Source organism: Rousettus aegyptiacus, unplaced genomic scaffold (genome assembly GCF_014176215.1).
Source record: "Rousettus aegyptiacus isolate mRouAeg1 unplaced genomic scaffold, mRouAeg1.p scaffold_m13_p_6, whole genome shotgun sequence".
Taxonomy (NCBI): Eukaryota; Metazoa; Chordata; class Mammalia; order Chiroptera; family Pteropodidae; genus Rousettus; species Rousettus aegyptiacus.
This window is the reverse complement of record NW_023416309.1, coordinates 1,878,922-1,896,592: the sequence shown is the minus strand read 5'-3', so window position 1 is coordinate 1,896,592 and position 17,671 is coordinate 1,878,922. Positions and strand designations below refer to the sequence as shown.

Here is a 17,671-nt window from a genome sequence, read left to right as displayed (position 1 = left end):
GTTATTTTTCAAATACTTTCCTTGTTCCTGAATTTATAGGAAAAGTATCAAGTTTCTCACCTTTAAGCATAATGTTAACTGCAGGAGTTTTTTTTTTTTTTTTTTTTTTTGTAGATGTACTTTATCAAATTGAGGCGATTCCCCTTTATTCCTAGTTTTATGAGAGTTTTTATAATGATGGGTGTTAGATTTTGTCAAATGCTTTTTCTTTTTCCGCTGATGCAGTAATCTCATGATTTATCTTTAGACTTTAGAACCATCCCTTGCATACCTAATATAGATCCATTCTTGGTTGTGATATAGAATTTTTTTACACATTATTGGATTTGATTGCTAATATTTTGATGGTGTTTATATCTGTTCAGAAGAGATATGATTATGTAGTTTTCTTGTATTGTCTTTATCTGATTTTGGTATTAAGATAATGCTGCCCTCAGAATGAGAGAGTGTTTCTTCTGCTTCTGTTTTCTGGAAAAGAGTTCATTCATATGTGTGTGTGTGTGTGTATTTTTTTCCCCCATCCTTAAATGTTGGATAGAATTCACCAGTGAAAGCATTTGGGCTTGGTGCTTTCAGTTTGGAAAGGTTAATAACTATTGATTAAGATTTTGAATATAGATATAGGCCTATTCAGATTATTTGTTTTTGTGTGAATTTTGGTAAACTGTCTTTCACAGAATTGGTCTATTTCATCTCAGTTATCAAACTTGTGGGCACAGATTTTTTTTCATCATATTCCTGTATTCTTTTAATGTAATCAGTATGATGACCCCTCTTTCATACTCCTTTCATTTGTTTATATTGATAGTCTTTTTTTCCTTGCTTAGTCTAGCTAGAGGTTTATCAGTTTATATTTTCAAAAAAATATTTTTGTTTCCATTGATTATTTTTCTCTTATTTTCCTGTTTTCAATTTCATTGACTTCTCTAATTCTTCTTTTATTTTTTTCTGTTGTCTCTAGATATCATTATTCTATTCTTTTTGATGCTGAAATTGTCCCAGGTTTGGCCAGTGGGGATTTCTTGAGATGACTGCTCGGTCATTTTGACCTGATCGCTCTGTCATTTTTTTCCTAATCTGGTTGGTTCCCTGAGTGTTTCTTTGCTTTCTGGCAATTTAAGATATCTGCATTTCAACTTCTACTTACCCTGCCTCAACCTGGAAAACTCCATTTCTTTAGGAAATTGGTTTCAGTGTCAAATTTACGTGATTATTCATTTCTTTCATTCAAACTTTGAACAAAGTTTCTACACAGGATCAGTGTTTTCGCTTTCCTTTCGTAGTCTACAGAGCAACTGAGGATTCCTGTCCATGGTAGTATTGAATATCTACCTCTTTATTTCAAAAACATAACATTTTTTGTTCAGGTTACATAGGTTATAATGACACTTTAAGTTATATATAGCTAAACTTTTCTATGAAATCCCTGAAAGTGATTTGTACTTTACCAATTTGGACTCCTGCTATGTTACAAGATAATTCACCACCATGTTGCTATATAAGAAGCCAGAAAATTGAGCATGCAGTATTCTGAATTATCTGATTTGGTTTTTCTACATCTCTACAATTTTTTTATTGTTTGTTTTTAAAGTGTTTGAACTTTAACTTTCAGCATTTTTCTTTTTCTTTAACAAATATTTACTAGGTACCAGCACTTTAAAAACATCAACACAGTTAAGCCTTCTAATGACTTTATAGGTAGATTTATTATTCTACCCTCTCTTCTATTTTACTGATGGGGAAAGTTAAGGAAATTTCTCAGGGCGATGGGGCCAGAATCTGAATCCAGACAATCTACTTCAGAATCTGTGTTTTAACCACTGCTTTGTACTCCTTCTCCCCTGCTAGTTAAGTGGAAGAGTTGTTTGTGATTTTACATCATGTTCTCCCCTTGTCTTTTATGTTAATTATGGCATAATGAGTACCACTTGTACTACCATAATGCCTTGGTGTGGCATTGCAGACACCCATTATTTAAGTGATAGAATTTTGAGCTCCCTAATGGAGAATTCAGGGCTTGCATTTCATTGCTCTTAGTTATTGGGCCTTTGCTAGAGCTCTTTTTGGCCAAGAGCTGCATTTTCATGAATAGTGATAATCTCCAAAAAGATTGAAGTCTCTTTTTAAAAAAAGTTTATTAAATCCATTTAGAGTATGAACTTTAAAACACTATATTCTGTGATAAGATGAAAGGAGATTAAGTGAAACCACTTTGTAAGCTACAGAGAACTAAATATTTGTAACAAGTATATTTGTGTACATAGTTCCTGCTGGCACTGTATAAGAAGGATCATTATTTTGTAAGAAAAACATGTTTTACTGGAAGTCCTAGATTCGTGGATCAGAAGTATAAATTCCAATTCTTTGATATATAACATAGAGTCCACTACCTCCTATTTCCTTGTGTAATTTTCTCCTTGTTCTCTGCCTCCTTGTAGTTACTTAAGACCTGGTTCCCTAAGGTCAGGGCACGCTCCCTTTGAAAAGGATATTAACCGGTGCTAATGAAAGGAAGACAGTAACAGGGAGCATTTTTCTATTTATTTTTTAAAAATTAAATGCAAATACATATACATAGGACATTGAGGGAAAATAAAATAAAGATAAAAACTACCCATAATCTTGCTAACAGTATTCTGGTGTATTTCTTTCCATATATTTTGGACATGTGTGAGAGAAATTATATATAGTTAGATACACAGGCTCACATATACATGTATATGTTTATAGGGAATCCAAAAGTAGTATTAGCATACATGAATTGCAGACAAGAGTAGTGATAACTGCTTTAATTTGATTGGGGGTAAAAAAAAAAAAATTGGTTTTGCTTAAAAGATATCTGTTGCTTAGAAGAGTAAGGAGAATTTTTATAAAAGGAGATTTGAAACATTGGTCTTTGTTCCTTAGTCTGCTAAAGTTTATTACCATCTGTTAACTTTCTTCTAACAGTGGAAAATATAGGAATAGGGTTTGAAGTCAAAACTTTTTATAGTAATACTAAGATGTTATTTGCCTTTTTCATACTTGTTCTCAAGAGTTTAACAGAGGCCACATGACCTGACCTGTGATATGGCCGCAGAGTGACTGCAGAAACAAATAAGGGAATCCAGCTGTCTGAAATTAAGCCAGGCAGGAAAGGGATTCGTGAAAATGGACAAGAGGGACACTCTTCTCACTGGAGTTAAAAAAAAAAAAAATTGTTTGCCATCAAAATGCTAGTTAAATTAACATGTGGTAGGTTTGTTATTTTTCAGTAAGCTTAACAATTTTTAAATGCTCAGTTTTAATGTCTAATATAGCATTGATATGTCTAATATTACATTGATATAATCCATGTAAGTAAAAGTTCTTTGGAAATCTTCAATAACTTTGAAGAATATAAGGGAATCTGAGACCAAAAAGTTTAAGATCTGTTACATTATATAATATCAAAACATCATTTGTTATCACCGCCTTTCTTATCATAAAAATCTTGGGAAACTGCCAAGGCTCACAGGGACAGATACAAATTTTCCAAATTTTTAATTTTCACTTGATAGTTTGTCAGTCATTCTTTTAAGTAAAAGTGGTTTTCCATGAAAAAGTGGCTCACAACTCAAATAGTCATATTGGTGCTTTTCCTTCAGACAACCATTATTTTTCATATACAGCTGAAGTGCTTATGTGTACTTCCCATGTCATCATACAGATAATTTGGATATTCATATTCTGAATACATCAAAATTCAACAATTTAACTGCAGTGTGAAATCCCAAATCAGATAAATAAATTTTTCATTCTCTCTTATATTTAAATCCATCGGTCTATTTTACATTTAAATCATCTTTTGCCCATACATTGATCATTGACAAATACTGGTTCAGTAAGGTCTGCAGATCTTTTAAATATTGTTATGTTTCATTGCTATAGTGTGGTGTGAGGGTTTACAGGACCATCACCAAAACCTCATCTGTGCCATGTATTTGAGTGTCAAAGTTTATACAATTAATAATTTGAGGGAAAATCAGTAAAATTGTTACCTGTAGACTGATTAGTATAAAAAGAGAGAAGCCACAAATTATATCTAGAGTGAAGGAGAGACGTCACGACATATCTTGCAAACTAAAGGAATATCATTAAAAAGTGTATACCAATAATTAACAACTTAGATAAAATGGACAAAATTTTTAAAAATATATGTTTTACCCAGACTGGCACAGTGAGAACGCTGTGTATTTATTAGAGAAATTGAATTTGTAATGGGAAACTTTCCCACAGGCTCGGTGGTCTCACAGGAGAACACTAATTCAAGGGGAACATTATTCCTACAGTAATGATTCTCAGACTTTTTAGTCTTGGAGTGTCTTTACATTCTAAAAAATTCTTGAGGATTTCAAACAGATTTTCCTTTTGTGGGCTACAATGATCAAAAATTGCCTTATTAGAAATTAAAATTAAGGACTTTAAAAGATATCAGCTTATTTACAAAACAATAAACAGTTCAAGTTAACATAACTTTTTAATGAAAAATAACTTTTCTATAAGAAAAAATAATGTGTTGTTTCACAGGTCTCTCAGTCTCTGGAAAACTGTGCATTTGTGAGAGAATAAGTGAAAAAAGCAAATGATACGTGTTTCTGGATTTTTCAAAAGAAAAGTCTGGTGATTTATTTTGCTATTTCTGTATGAGTTCTGGTAATTGTTCATCTTATAGCTCCCTGACAGTTCTTTGCTTAAGACTTGTGGAGTTTTACCTTATGCATATGTAAATTAGTATTCAGCCAAAGACTTAATAGGACCCTCCTTATGCTGATTTCTGGAGCTCTTTCCCCTCTGAGTAAGCTCTCTCCTTTTCTACTCTGCCCTCAAGATTCCAGTCACCTTCATCTTCCTGATCTGGTTCCTCAATTCAGTGAAGCTGTTACAATCTGTTTGTTGTAGCCCTTTCTGCACAGTGGTCTGGAAGGGGTCCTCAAGCAGTTATAGGGTTTACCTAATTTGTTTCCTTTTTAAGGAATTGACAACTTGATCTCTTTGTACTGTGTCTGATAACAGTATCATATTTTCTGGTTACTGGAAGAGGGTAAATCTGATCCCAGTACTCCATCATATCAGAAGCAGAAGTCAGCTATATGAATTTTTATTTTTAAAGTTGCTCAGAGAACTATTGTTTTAAAAGAATTGAACACTATTTAAATTATGATGTGTAATACTGGACAATGAAAATTTTCCCTTAGTTTAAGAAAACCTAAATTGCTGTGTCTGGGTTAAAACATATTAATAGCCTCAGTAACTAAATGTAAAAAAGTAAAGGAAGAAAGCTTAGGTGACTTCCAGGACACTCATACTTAAAGTAACAAATTTCATTCTTTATTTGTTCAGTCGACATTATGTAGTGCTTCCTATATGCCAGGCACTATGCTTAGGCATTCAGAATACATAATAAATTAAAGAAGAATCCCCTGCCTTCTTAGCATTCATACTCTAGTAGAGAAGAGAATTGATCACAAAAATAAGTGAACAGTTAGAGCTCTGATAAATGCAGTGGAGAAGAATGTGGTGTCATGAAAGTATATAAGGTTACCCAGTTTAGATTGGAGAGTCAAGAAAAGCTCTCCTGAAGAGTTAGTTGGCAACTGAGCTGAAACTTGAGATTTGAAGAATGAGCAGGAATTTAGTAGAGAGGAAATTAGGTTGAGTAGAACATGTGCAGAGCTGTCTAGGCTGAGAAAGCAAATGCAGAAACCATCATGAAAAGGCCTTGCACATTTCACGAGCCTGAGGGAAGGCTAATGTAGTAGTTGGAGAATAAAGTACCTTTTTTTTCCTGAGACAAGCACTTTAAGGGCTAGGTTTAGTTTTTGAAGATACTGAATTGGAGGTGCCTTTGGAACATCCAAATGGAAATATCATGTAGGCCATTTGGGTTTGGAATCAACGAGAGATCAGAGTTAAAAGCAAACATTTGGATTTATTTTATTGAGGTGGTAATTGCTGTGGATGTGTATGAAATTAACCAGAGCAAAAGAGTATGGAAAGAGAAGGGAAGTTCCTCTTTTTAATGTCCAGGTAGAGAGGATGATGAATCGTTGAAGAAGCCAAAGAACTGATTACAGCAAACCAGAACAGTGAATTGTTAAAGAAGTCACAAGGTATTTGTTTCCTATGACTGCTTTAACAAATTACCACGGATTTACTAGCTTGAACCAACAGAAATATATTTTCTCTCATAGTTCTAGAGGTGAGAAGTCTGAAATAAGTAGGACTATGAGTCTGAAATCAAAGTTTTAGCAGTACCATACTCCCTCCAGAGGCTCTTCCAACTTTGGATGGTTGTCCATTCCTTGACTTGTGGCCACCGGTACTTTCAGCCAAATGGCTGTGAAGTCAAAGTGGGAGAGGTCTCTACAACCCATCCTTTCAGGTTTGATAATTTGGTAGAAATGGCTCACAGAACTCAGAAAAGCACCTTAAGTACTATTACTGGTTTATCATAAAGGAGCAACTCAGCAACAGCTAGGTGGAAGAGGTGCATAGGACAAGGCATAGGAGAGGTGTGCAGAGCTTCTTTGCCCTCTGGAGGCATGCTCCTCTCCCACACCTTGATGTGTTCGCCAACCTGGAAGCTCTCTGAAGCTCAACATTTAGGGGTTTTTATGGAGGTGCCATTGTGTAAGCACATTTTATTAAATCACTGGAGATTGATGATTAGCTTAGTCTCCAGTCAGTCTTTCCTCCCTGGAGATCAGGGGTAGGGCTGAAAGTTCCAACCCTCTAATCTTGGCTTTGGTCTTTCTGGCAGCCAGCACCCATCCTGAAGCTACCTATGGACCCCAGCCACCCATCATCTCATTAGCATACAAAACACTTTTACCACTCCAAAGATTCCAAGAGTTTTAAGAGCTATATTTAGGAACCAGGGACTAAACCAAATATATATTTCTTTTAGTGTCACATTCAGCATATAAAATAACGTTCACATATTCCAAGGTTTAGGGCCTGATGTCTTTGGGGGAGCATATTTCAACCTACCACACAAAAAAGAATGTTTCAAGGATTTAATTTATCAGCTATGTCTGGTAGTTAAATGTGGATTGTAAAGTACAACATAGAAAATATAGTCAGTGATATTGTAATAACTATGTATGCAGTCAGGGGAAACACTTCATAGGTTTTAGATGTCTAAACCACTCTGCTGTCATCTGAAACTAATATGATATTGAATGTCAGCTGTAATTGAAAAAAAATTAAACGTAGCTTGAAAAATATCTCTTTGGAGTCTTAGAGAGACCTGGTTGATGGAAGCAGAAGCCAGATTAAAGGATGTTAAGGTGTATATAGAGTGTTTGGTAGCTAGAAGTTGTAAGACTTCCTGTTTGATAGCTTCTGTGAGGAGAAGAAAATAATAGGGATTAGAAGTTTGAAGAGATTGGAGAGAATTTGAAATAAATGTTTTCGAGAGTAGAAAGTAAAGAGCATTATTATGCTCTCATTTGAGGTTGATCATGAAATAACTGTTATATCTATCTGTCCTATTGTGTTATTTTTTTTTGTTTTTGCACTTGTGCATAAGTATGGAGAAAGCAAATGGCTGAGTTGATCTGGTCTTTGGATTTTGCAAGACAGGAATCTGAGGAGGTTAGGGTATTCATAAGAGTATTTTCAATAGTATGGGATTTGGGTTGTCTAAGAAAATAAACGAATATAGTAAAGGGAAGATAGATGGGGAGAAGGTAGAAAGTTAAGGTACTAGAAAATCATCTGAGATCGAAGAATGTGAGGGTTTATAAGCAAGGTTTATAAGCAAGCTACCAGGAGAAGAGATTGTGGCTAGAGTGTGATGCCTGCATTACGTTTTCTGCAAGTGGGTCAGTTTCAAATGATGACTAGCTCTAGGTAGTGACCATGAGAATGGGTGGCTAGGGTTAGGTAGAGAGGTAGATGATTGTAGATGAGGATGTCAAAGAACTGAAAAACCATAGTGTTGGAGAGTTTGGTCTTAGGAATGTTGATATCACCCAGGAAGATAGCAGGGTTTAGGGTAAAGTGGAAGACTTTAGCTAGATGTGACTGTCCTTAGGGAGTGAACAGAGTGACTGGAAAACTGATGGATCATAGCAACAAAGAGGAGAGCTGGGTGTTCGAGTTTTAAGAGTTTGTACGAATATGTCTTATAGGAATTTGTGAAGGATGGTAGCATGGGGGAGTAAGTGAGATACCTATACCATCATTTGAGAGAGCAACATGCAAAGTGTTTTGAGAGAAGACGAGGTTTAATTCAGGACAAAGAAGCAAAGCAAATGCTTAGAGAAAAGCATTGAAGATATAGGGGAATTTGGAGCAATAGTTCTAGTAGCTCCATGGAAAGATTTAGGAGGGATGAGGAGGAGGAGAGACCTTGGTGAAGGTCAAAGGTGTAGAATTCTATGGGCATAATTGTGAGAGGGTTGTTGTTGTTGTTGTTGTTGTTGTGTGTTTAATAAAATGAGGAATGATAGCCATGATGAATGTTGTCTCATCCTTTTCTTTGAGATGGTGACCACTAGGCCCCATTCCCAAAATAATTAACTAACTTGACCTGATGTGAAAGCTTCAGTTGATTGTGCTCTTAACTTGCCTCACATGGCAAGTATTATGGCTTTCTTAGGTTTTTGCTATGACTGTTTTCAAGAGAAGGCACTAAAAAATTGTTGCCAGATTGGCCATCTGCTTTTTGTTGCCCACTAGTTAATTAGTTTTTTTTATCATGTGTTTAACCAAAGCAATTCTTCTTTTCATTTCTGCTTTGGAGAGTTTAACATCAGCCCACTATACAGAAACTGATTAAATATCTTGTTGGTGGCCATTGTCAGCATACATTTCTAAACTGGTAGACTGGTAACTAGGATCTCATTGTTGATATATTCTCTAGCCTCACAATGCTGTGAGATTAGTCTTCATGGGTAATTTAAATTCAAAAGATATTTTTTAAATATCTTATAAACAAGGCAATGTGCTAAATACTTTGAGAAACTTTTAAAAAATGATAATAAAAACTTTTCTGCCCTCCAAATGTCTACAGTCCGTGGAGAAATAGTGTGTATGTAAATATGCCAAAATCATGTAGTTATAATTGCTGAGACCAATTAAAATGCCGTAGGAGTTGAGGAATTCTAGATAAGATTGTGATGTGATCCTGCATGTCTCTCATTCTGTCTTTCACTATACCCACTAAAATCCAAATAGAGTAAAAAAACAATATTTAGGTAATGCTTTATAAAAGAAAATCACATAAAACAAAGTACTGCAGAAAGGTTAAAAGTTAAAAACAAATTAATGTATGTTTTAAAAAAGGTAACAAAATTGTAAAAGAAACCAATAATATCAAATGTAGCAGAATGGAAGGCATAGAACAAGTAAACAGAACCAGTGTCTTTTTTATTTACAGATCATAGTAGGAGACTTTAACATGCTTTTTTCTGAGAGTAAAGTATGCAGAGAATAAAGAAGACGGTAGGAAATATTAGAGATTTAGATAAACTTGTTAGAAACTCCCAGTTTCATGGCTCAATCCAGTATTTCTGTGAATTACCCAGTTTATTTCCTTGTGGTAAATTCTGTCTTAACTGCTAGAAGCCTTCTCAGTTTGGCTTGTGAGTCAGCCAGTATACAACCTTGGGTTCTTTGTTATTTTCTACTATAAAGCCACTCTTCATTATTTTGTGAAATAAGTAAAATGACCACGTATTTGTAAAGTTAAAGGAGGGGAGGCATGTGAGTGAAATGAATTAGGAACATTTGAGTCAGTTTTAATACACACACAACCCCCCCCCCCATTTCTCTCTCTCTCTCTCTCTCTCTCTCACACACACACACACACACACACACCATCTCTCTACCAAGTCTAACCCTGAAGAAAATATAAAAGTAAACTTAAAAGTGATAGCAATATAGACTTCTGCTTTCAGAAAGATGGAATAGATATACGTTTCCCTATTTCTCCTGCTAAATACAGAAAGAAAAAAAAATCCCTCAACCTTATGTATAAAACAAACATAAGACTCTGAAAAGTGAAGAGAAGAAGGTAGATTGGCTTAGAACCTCAGGACCCAAATAACATGGCAAAAATCCTGTGTTTTCATATTGCCTTACATATTCTAGAATGACTGTGGAGAAGCTGGCAGTCCAGAAATGTTGGGCACAGACAAAAACCCCAAGAAAAGTCTGTCTAGTCTAGCCAAGGACCAGGAAATGGATAGCTTAATGAGACAGAAAACTTTTAAGCAATAACTAACTCCCCCACTCCAGCGAAATACACAGAAAAAATCACCCTGATTTGCAAAAACCAAGTGGAAATCTACATCTCCTCATATGTAACAAGGCAACCCTGCCGCCATGGTATATCAGTGGAGGTGATGTGGGAAGCAGTAACAATGGACTCCTCCCAGCCAGAGAAGTATTAGTGAGGATCCTAATCTCCCACCTTCACCCAGTTTAACAAGGAGTTTCCTCCTTCCTTTACCCCTCACCTGTGGTCAGCAAAAACCTAGTGAGGAACCTGCACTTCCACAAACCCTGCTAGGCAGTAATGAGACTGTATTTTTCTCTCCCACCAGAGCAATGTCAGAGGAGGCCTGCTGTAATAGAATATTTAAATAAGATCCAGAGTCTCATAACATAATACCTCGAGTATTCAGGTTTCAACGAAAATATCTTATATCAAGAACCAGAAAAGTCTCAACTCAGAGAAGACAGTTCATGCATGCCAACACCAACATAACATAAATGTCAAAATAAACTGACAAGGATTTTCAAATAGCCATTAAGAAAATGTTTCAACAAGCAATTATAAACACACTTGAAACAAATAAAAAAATAAATTCTCAAGAGCCTCAACAATTCCAATGAAATGAACCCTTTGCTTAGAAAGCACAAGCTACCACAGCTCACACGATATGATTTAGATAATTTGAAAAGTCCTATAACTGTTAAAGACATTAAATTTATAATTTTAAAATGAAAACAATATTTGAATGGTTTCACAGAAGCAGTCTATCAAATGCTTTAAGAATTCACACCATTTCTATACAGTCTCTGCCAGGAAATACTAGATGAAGAAACCCTTCATAATTCATTTTATGAAACTAATACTAACCTTGCTACCAAGATGAGACAAAAAGAATGCAAAAAAGAAAACTATAGACCAATATCCTTTATAACAAAATACAAGTAAATATAATTCAGCAATATTTTAAAAATTATATACTGCGACCAAGTGGACTTTATTCCAGGGATGCAAGGTTGACTCCATATTTGAAAATAAGTCACTATAATCACCCATATTAACAGGATAATGAAACATTATATGATCATATCAGTTGTTGCAGAAAAAGCATTTGACAAAGTTGAATACCATTCATTACTAAAATTTTCAGAAAAGTAGGAATAGAGGGCTACTTCCTCAACTTGATAAAACATACAGTTAATGTCACATTTGATGAAAGAATGAATACTTTCCTCCTGTGATCGAGATCAAGGTGGCAAAGATGTTTATTCTCACTATTATTTATCATAATATTTGAGGTTCCAGTCATTGCAATAAGATATGAAAAAAAAAGGGCAAATAGATTAGAAAGGGCATATAGGGAGAAATGAAAATGTGTCTGTTTGCCTATGACATGATCATATGTGTAGAAAATCCCAAGTAATATGCAAGGAAACCTGTAGAACTAATAAGTGAGTTCATCAAGGTGATAGGATACAAGACCAACATGCAAAAAATTTTTTATACTCTAGCAGTGAACATGTAGAAACAAAAATCTAGTACCATATGCAATTGCTCAAAAAAATTAAATATTTACATATGAACCTAACAAAGCATGTATAGGATGTGTATACTGAAAACTATAAAATGCTGATGAAAGAAATCTTAGACCGAAATTGAGAGACATACTTTATTCATGGATGGGAAGACTCAATATAGAAGTCTGTTTCCCAAAATGGATATACAAGTTTAACAAATCCCTACCAAAATCTCAGCAAGATATCTTTGTAGGTATAGAGAACATCCTAAAATCTCTATGGGAACGCAAAAGAATTGGAGTAGCTAAAACATTTTGAAAAAAATAAGAATAAAGTGGGAAGAATCAGTCTACCCAAGTTCAAGACTTTATTAAATAGTTGGAATAATGAAGACAGTGTGGTATTGGCAGACACCTGTAAGTCAGTAGACCAGACTAGAAACCCAGAAATATAAGGTCAGTTGGTTTTTGATACAGGTGTAAAAGAATGGAGGAAGAATAGTCTTTACAACAAATGGTGCTGGCACAGTTGGATATTTGTCGGAAACCAGATGAACTTCAACTTAAACCTCACACCTTATTTAAAAATTAACTCAAAATGGATCATAGATTTAAATGTAGAACATATGTCCATAAAATTTTTACAATAGGAGGAAATCTCTGAGACCTATGTACGGCTTGGTGAAGAGTTCTTGGACCTGACCCCCAAAAGTACAATTCATTTAAAAAAAAAATCAATAAACTGTCCTTCACCAAAATAAAAACATTTGGGCTGTGAAAGACCCTGTTAGAAAAATGAAAAGAAAAGCTACGTGCTGACAAAATATTAGCAAACCACATGGCTGACAAAGGATTCATAATTTAAAAATATAAAGAAAGAACTCTTAAAACTCAACAGTTAAAAAGCAGTCCAGTTAGAAAATGGGAAAAATATATTCAGAAATATTTTACTGAAGAAGATATATGACTTTAGCTCACCCAGCTGCAGCTCAAAAAGGTGGATAAGTAAGGATGTCTCTAGACCATGGCTCCTACAAGGCAGACTGTGGGCAAATCTACCAGTGCTAAAGCACTGAGGAAGCAACTGGCTAAGAAAGCTGGTCATAAGAGTGCGCCCTCTCCTGGAGGAGTGAAGAAACATCATGGTCATAGACCTGATACGGTGGCACTCCGTGAAATTAGAGGTCATTAGAAGTCCACTGAACTTCTGATTCACAAACTTCTCTTCCAGCATCTAGTGTGAGAAGTTGCTCAGGACTTCAAAATAGATCTTTGCTTCCAGCATGCAACTGTTGGTGCTCTGCAGGAGTCAAGTGAGGTCTATCTGGTTGGCTTTTTTAAAGACACCAGCCTGTGTGATATCCATGCCAAACATGTAACAATTATGCCAGAAGGCATCCAGCTGGCATACTGCATATGTGGGGAATGTACTTAAGAATCCACTATGATTGGAAACATTCTTTTAAAAAAATTTTCCTGTTTTTTGTAGTTCTGAACATTAGATATTTTTTTATGTAGGGTCGGAGAGTACCTAAGTATATTATTGCAAATGGAAGAATAGGGAACAGAAAACAGGTATTGGCATTTTTTCCATTTTCATTTGTGTGTGAATTTTTAATGTAGATGTGGAGACATAAAGCATTAATGTAAGTCAAAATGTTTCAGTGAACAAGTTTCAGCAGTTCAACTTTATAACAATTATAAATAAACCTGTTTAATTTTTCTAGACAATGCCAGCATTTGGATTTTTTAAAAAACAAGTATCTTATTGATGGCAACTAGTGTTTGTAACATTTTTATTATACAATAGATTCCATTCACTTTACTTTTCTAATTGAGTCATCCTGCATGCAAGTACATGTTTTTAATGTTGTCTATCTTCTGTGCTGTTCCCGTAAGTTTGCTATTAAAATACATTAAACTGTTAAAAAAAAAAAAGATATGGATGGCAGATAAGCACCTGAAAAGATGTTCAACATCACTGTCAGGGAAATGCAAAATGCAAAAAATAAATGCATATTTCCACACATCCATCAGAACCATTAAAATAAAAATACAACAGTACCAAATGCTCGAAGGGATAGAGAAAAACTGGATCTCATACATTGTTAGCAGGAATGCAAAATGGTATAACCAGTCTGGAAAAGTTTGACAGTTTTTTAAAAAGCTAAGCATTTATCATATGACCCAGCAATCTTACCCCCAGACATTTATCCCAGAGAAAAAACTGTCCACACAAAAAGGTGTACATGATTTTTCATAGCAACTTTATAACAGCCAAAAACTTAACTAAATGTTCTACAGTAGGTGAATGACCAGACTAATTCATGGTGCATCCATACTGTGGAATCCTACTCAACAATAAAAAAGAAATAAGATACATACAAGTTGGATAGGTTTTAGAGGCATTTATGCTGAGTGGAAAAAGCAATCTCAAAAAGTAACCATATGATTCTATTTATATAATGTTCTCGAAATGACAAAATTATAGAAATGGAGAATAGATAACAGGTTAGTTGTTGCTAGAAATTAAAGGTGGGGCAATGGAGAGGGAGGTGGATGTAACTATAAAGGGGTAGTCTCTGTGTTGGTGGAATGGTCTATATTCAGGTGGGAATTACACAGGTCTACACGTGTGATAAAGTGATGTACACACATTGTACTAGTGTCAGTTTTCTAGGTTTGATTTTATATTATAGTTCAGTAAGGTGTAACCTTTGTGGAAACTGGGTGCAGGATACATGGCACCTCTGTACTACCTTTGCAACTTTCTATGAATCTGTAATTATTTTAAAATAAGATTAAACAGAAACCCTAGCTAAAGCATCAAGTAAAAATCTCAGAAAAAAAAAATAAACTGAGTGATGGCACAGGATCTCTGAGAAGTTACATGTGTAACACTTAAATTGGCTTCATCTGAGGGTGTTGGTGAAACCTGATAAACTTGAATCTTCTTTTCTCAGCCTCAGTAAGCACTGAGGAACTTTAGGAAATAAGTTCTTTCTGAGGTGATGCGTCTAGTAAGTTATCCACTTCCCCTTAAAAGCTGAGCCTTAGAGGGCTAAACCCCACCAACCCCAGCATCCTTCAAGAATACAAGGGAAATTGAGTTTCTCTATGCTTCTCAATTTTGAATATATATCAGAATAACTTGGGCTTCTTCAAACACAGATTGCTAGGTGACATCCCCAGAATTTATGATTCACTAGGTATGGTGTAAGGCCTGAAAGATTACATTTCTAAAAAGTTCTCAGGTGATGCAAATTTTGCTGGTTGGAGATCATATTTTAATTGTTAACAGTTAATCTAGAATTGTGGATAACCTAGAAAACAGTTAATCTAGATATTGCTGAGAATTTTGAGCAGCTAGCTGACGGTTTGCAATTTGAATTTAACATCACCGAGGTGATACAAAAAATTTTTCCTAAGATAATTTAATTTGTATTTATCGTTATAGTGGTAGTGATCATATACTGGCAGTATTTCCAGGTTCTTGGTAGAAGCAAATACAAATTCTCAGTGGGATAGAGATGCTATCCCAGGGCTGAAATTTTTTTCAGAAGTAGTATACTATGTAAGTAGAGCAGCTGACAAAAATGAAAACACAAGGAAACTAAATCATGAGCAAGAATCAGCAACAGTCCTTCTAGAAAATAGGAATAATCAGAATTTAAAATAATTGCTTAGTAAATTTAAACAAAAGCATGTTGGAAATATATTTCAAGGTTAAGAAACTATAGTTGACCCTTGAACAACATATGTTTGAACTGCACTGGTCCACTTATATGTGGACTTTTTTCATCTTGTAAATAGACAATATAAACTTGGGATATCAGTAAACCATAAGTGCATTTTCTCTTCTTATGATTTTCTTAATATTTTCTTTTCTCCAGCTTACTTTATTACAATAATACAGTATATAATTCATAGCATATACAAAATATGCTAATCGGCTCTTTGTTAGTGGTAACAGTAAGGCTTCTGGTCAGCAGTTGGCTATTAATAGTTAGGTTTTAGGGGAGTCAAAAGTTATACAAATATTTTCAACCGTGTGCCCCTAACCCCCACATTGTTCAAGGGTCAACAGTATAGCCAGAAATATTCAAAAAGATTTTTTTTAAAACTAGAATTTACAAAACTAAAAATTATACTGAAACTTTAAAAAAAAATCTTCAATGGATGGACTTAACTGGAGACTATATAAACTTGAAGAGGAGAATAATGAACTGGAAGATGCATCTGAAGAAATTATCCAGCATATGTTCAAGAGAAACAGATGAAAATTATGAAAGAGAAGTTGAAATCTAAGTATATCTAAACATTTACTTGAATGGCCTTTCGTAAGAGAAGCTAGTGAATAGACAACAGTTGAAAATGGTTAAGAATTCTCTACAACTCATGAACAGCATTCAAGAATCATAGGAACTCAACTGTGTTAAGTGAAAGGAAATCCTCACTTAGCTTTGTTACAGTGAAACAGCAAAACACCAAAGACAAAGAAAAAAATTTAAAATTACTTTTCATGGTGTCACACCCAGAAGATGTTGGAATTTAAGTAAAAAGAAAAAACAATCTAGAATTCTACACCAAGGAAGAAAGTAAGAGGACATTTAGACACTTCAAACAGACCAAAAAAAAAAAAAAAAAAAAATCAGTGCTTGCAATTAGGAAATCTTCACTAAAGGGAATTATAAAGAATATACTCTAGTCAGAAGGAAAGTGATTCTCAGATGAAAGACCTAAAATGTAACAAGGGATGAAAAGCACAAAAAATAAATAGCTCAGAAAACCTAAACTGTGATTTGTATAAAACAGTGATCAAGTCTCATTTACTTTTATGCCAATAAGTACATACATGTCAAAGAAAGATGAATCACTTTAGTATTCTCAGGTATTTGTTTATGAGGAGATTAAAGATGTGTAAGTTAATCATCATGTATGTTATAAAGACTAGCAACCAAAAGGGATAAAAGGTATAACTTCTACAATAGTGTAGGAAATGGAATAACAGTAAGTATGAAATCAAAAAAAAAAAAAACAGGTAAAAGCAGTCCGTAGAATAAGTAGAAAAAGTATTAAAATGTTGAAAGTAAAAAGATGCAAAAGAAACATTGTGCAAATACTAACATTTTTCAGGTAAAAAGCTTTTCTAGAGATAATTGGGTATTTCACACTAAGAGATGCAATTTAATAGGAAAATATTATATATCTGACCCCAAAATATATAAAGAAAGAAAGAAAACACGAGGAAGAAAAAGCAAACTCATAGGCATAGGTTTTTTTTTTTCCAATCTTCTCTCATTAAGTGAGAACAAATAGACAAAATGTTTTATAGAATACTTTGTTTCATCATCCTTTTTTCACCACTCATTGGGGATTTTGTGCCTTTTGTTTTTGCTTAATCTTGCAAGAGGTTTATCAGTCTTATTTTTTACATTCAGTTTGTTAATTTTTAAAATGCACGTAAGGTTTACCATTAGTCACACTTAATATGTTTACAATGTTGTATAACATAGCCACTATATAGTTTCAGAACATTTTCATTACTCCAAAAGGAAACCCTGTACCTTGTGCCTGTTAAGTAGTCACTTTTTATAAACATTAAGTAGTCATTCCTGCTGCTCCAGCCCCTGTCAACCGCTAATCTACTTTTTCTCTCTCTGGATTTGCCTATTCTGGATATTTTGCATAAATGGGATCATACATGTGGCTTCTTTCACTTAATAATATATTTTCAATTTCGGTCATTTGTGTTGTACCAGGTATTAGTACATTGTTCCTTTTTATGTTGGAATGATATTCCACTGTATGTATGTACCACATTTTGTTCATTCATTCATCAATTGATGAATATTTGGGTTGTTTCCACCTTTTGTCTATTGTGAATAGTGCTGCTATGAACATTCATGTAC

The 17,671-nt window shown here is 34.4% G+C and overlaps 1 protein-coding gene and 1 pseudogene across 5 annotated transcripts in view; both read left to right on the top strand.

Moving 5' to 3' along the window:
• The window catches only part of MAPK8 (mitogen-activated protein kinase 8), a 92,425-nt gene that overhangs the window by 16,261 nt on the left and 58,493 nt on the right, over window positions 1-17,671 (top strand). The window lies entirely within an intron of this gene.
• On the top strand, window positions 12,620-16,797 carry LOC107509911 (annotated as a pseudogene).